This window comes from Myotis davidii, unplaced genomic scaffold, assembly GCF_000327345.1.
Source record: "Myotis davidii unplaced genomic scaffold, ASM32734v1 scaffold95, whole genome shotgun sequence".
In the NCBI taxonomy this organism is placed as follows: Eukaryota; Metazoa; Chordata; class Mammalia; order Chiroptera; family Vespertilionidae; genus Myotis; species Myotis davidii.
In genome coordinates, this window is record NW_006286950.1 from 736,270 (window position 1) to 740,300 (window position 4,031).

The following is a 4,031-nucleotide window of genomic DNA, read 5'->3' on the forward strand; positions in this document are numbered from 1 at the left end:
AGCCTCTTCCCGGGAGCCTGGCCTGGAGGTGCACCTCCCTGGGTCCAGCTGACGTAAATTAAACCCAGTGCATTCTAAGGGCCCTCAACACCCACATGGAAGTCTGTACTTGTTCTTCAATAAATCTACACCTTTGCTATACTACCCTCTGTCTGTGGATTCATTCTTTGACTCTGGCGGACAAGGAATCTGGGTTCCAGTCCAAAAATTCTGTATCAATAAGTGATACGGGGATGGAAAGTACTAAGGACTGTGGGAGCACTTATGGAGGGTTAGGAAAAATGACTTGAAGAGAGAGACCGGAATTTGGTAGAGTTTTTCTAGATGATAAGCAAGATGATGAACCCTTTCTGGATAATAAGCAAGATGATGATAACCAGGATGATGAACTCTCCAGGTCAAGGAAGTTACTTTTGCATAAATTCAGATGAAATTGACATGTTTAGGAAGTTTACACAATTGAGCGTGGCTAGATTGTAGTGTATAGGGCTGAATGGCAAAAGGTGAACTGGCGAGGTAAGCCAGAGTTCAGTCATGACAAGTCCCATAAATCAAGTGCCATATCACTTAAGGAGTAGAGTTAGAGTGTCTTTCCTTGTCATACACAACAATGTTATGGGAATATAAATGGTGACTTGAGTTATTTAGATCAAATTATTCAATTTAAAGACAACATCATGGGAGAGAAAGCTGGATTTCTTACATGTATACATCTTTCTGAATTGAAATGCAGGGTTTCTTCTGGGCAGCACGCGGAGGTGATTTCTTTCCTAGGTTCTTATACAAGTGGATTTAAAGAATGAAGCCACAGACAAAAGGTGGTAGATGAAAAGGTGGAAATTTATTGGAAATAAGTACACTCTCCCACATGGGGAGGGGGTCCCAAAGGGGGTACCCCACTAAGCTTCTCTTTCTAAGGTTTATAAGGGCTGCAGTTCTTTGTGTACTGATAATCCCTTCTAAATGGTCAACCTGGACCCCCACATTTTTCCCCCTTCAGTGGTAGAATTCTTCATCCCCTGTGAAAATTTGTTTTCCTCTTTCTCCCTTTTGTTTCTCTACCCCCTGTGGCTTTTCCCTGTCTTCTGTGTATGGGTATCTTCCTCTCCCCTAAGGTTTATAAGGGCTGCAGTTGTTGTGTCCTGAAAATTCCTTCTAAATGGTCAACCTGGGCCCCCACATTTTTTCCCCCTTCAGTGGTAGAATTCTTCATCTCCTGTGGAAATCTGTTTTCCTCTTTCTCCCTTTTGTTTCTCTACCCTCTGTGGCTTTCCTCTATCCTCTGTGAGTGAGTGTCTTTCCCCTTATCCTGTGGCACTTTTTACCACCTCCAGGTCCCCAACCAACTATGCCTCCCTCCCCCACAGAACCCCCTAATTCCTAAACCTGCCCACTTAAACCCTAAAAATGCCTTTCATTTTTAGCTTTGCAAATAGAAGCCTTAAGCATCACTGGATTCTGGGATCTGATGTATGTGAAAGACAAGGACAAGTTTGGGTATTTTTCTTCAGTGTTATGCAAAACAAGTTTTCTACTTCTGTAACACTCTGGAGATGATGGATAAATGTTATTTCCACAAGGTACTTCCTGATGCAGTTCATAACAGTTTCACATGCTAGCTAACATATTTTTCACAAACATAACCCATTCAATTTCATCCTATCTCATGTATAGTTATTAGCATAGAAATTCATTAACATTTGCATAGCATTGAGGCATAAGTTATTTTATGATTAAAGAGACCCATAGCTTGCAAATGCTATAAGCTTCTGAAACAACTTTCTCACTTGTAAAATGAAGATGCTACTTGGTTTACATCTATTCATATAGTTACAGAGATAAAGCCAGCATCAGAACCCAGATTTCCTGAATCTCAGTGCCAAAAATATGCCATAACATTTTTCTCAGTAGCTGGATAATGTATGAAAGGCAGGGTAGTGACAATCAAGTTTGTTAGGACTAGAAGGCAACACAATCCTTACCAGCCATTTGTAAGCTTCCGATCCCAGGAGAACAAAAAGAAAAAAAAATCTTGCTGGACACCAGGAGTCAGGCCATACAAGGAATGGAAACTGTCCTGAAGGCACCTGATCACACACCTGCATTCTATCCACATTCCAAGCCCATCGATTCATTACCTAGAAGAGCTTCCGGCCAGTGGCTGCATATAAGGATGTAACTCTAACTCTTGGGTGCTGCCACCATCGACCCAATGCCCCAATGTCCCCTGGCCTCAGTGCTGTGTAGCCCAGTGATGGCGAATCTTTTGAGCTCGGCGTGTCAGCATTTTGAAAAACCCTAACTTAACTCTGGTGCTGTGTCACATATAGAAATTTTTTGATATTTGCAACCATAGTAAAACAAAGTTATATATTTTTGATATTTATTTTATATATTTAAATGCCATTTAACAAAGAAAAATCAACCAAAAAAATGAAACGCGTGTCAGAGGTGACAAGCGTGTCAGAGGTTCGCCATCACTGGTGTAGCCCTTCCCTTTGAACATCACATCACCCATCTCCTTTCCTTAAATAAATTTAATTTTTATCCACTGTCTGAGATGGCTATTTAGCGTGCCCAAGTGCACCATTCATCCACCTTGTTCACCTTTCAAATTTTACTTTTTTTAATGTAACAAGAAGAAAACAGATTGGAAAATTCAAATAACTGTTACTACAATTATTATTTTAGATTGTAATGATAGTAAGGATTAAAATATTAAATGTATTCGCATCTATCCTAAGGGATATACTACCATCTTTGAAAAAATATACGAAGCCATCAGTTTTGTTGGCATACATTTGTGAAATTCGGAGAGTTGCATGAAAAACTTACATCTGAAATAATTGTACAACAGAATGGTTTAATGTAGATATGTGATCAGCATGTTTATTTTCTGTAAACATACTTTCTATCTAAGATTTCCCACACCATGAAAGCAAAGAAAATTAGATCAGAATTTTGCTTGTATTAAACTGATATAAAAATCATGAATTTAGTTCAACATGTTCACCTTTGGTCTGCAGGGGGAAAAAAGATGCTTTAAAAAAATTTACTGTGATTTGTTTCCAATGTCTATTTATTTTATTTTATTTTATTTTACTCACTTTTTTTTTTACTTTGGTAGCAATAGTTTGGCTAATTTAATGTTTCAAATTAAAGTTTTAAAGTGTATGTAGTTATTGACTGTATAAAATATATTTCAAAGAGAGATATTACATTCATAGATCCAAAGGTACACAGAGCACAAGGTAAGCTAGGTAGTTTATCTAGATATGAATCAAGTATGAGCATAGCACACAGAAACATACTGGAGCTTTTAGGGGGAAATGCAGCTACATGAATGATGTTAGAGAAGCTGGAATCATTGCACTGTTTTCATTAGTTGATATGACACTTTTCATTATCTCTAGGTCTTGTGATAGAGATTATCTTATAATAATTATGAATTTGAGAATTAAATTACCCACTCTAATCTGTCATTAAACTGATTGTTTTCACCTAGATATTTTTATATATTTTAAATTAATTTTCAATGATTTGTTTAAAAAAGAAAAGTTACAATGAGTGGTCCTTAAGTACAAACTATGATACAAAAAATTGCATTATATTTAATGTAATCTAAACATCATCAGTTTAAGGTACACTATTATTTTATATATCACAAAGGAGAATAAGTGTAAGACTCACTGATTGTTACATGCATTGCAAATTCAGAGATTTTAAAATGTGAAAAAGCTGTGTTTTAGGATGAATAAAATAGGATCCTTATAAATTTAATTAAAATTAAAACAGGAGAAACCCAATTTCTTCAGACTGTTCTGTAATGATAATTTTGGAATGACTGAAACAAGTGCCTAGTAAATGTATCAGATGGCATCAAAGAAAAATGATCTATTTTTCTATAGAAGGAGCAAACCATTAGCAATGGGCTGCATTTTAGATTCTTTTCAGTACTAAATTTTAAAGGCTGAGATGGGATTCCTTTGATAGTCACATTAGTCTTGCACTAAGTCTCACAAAGCCATTTG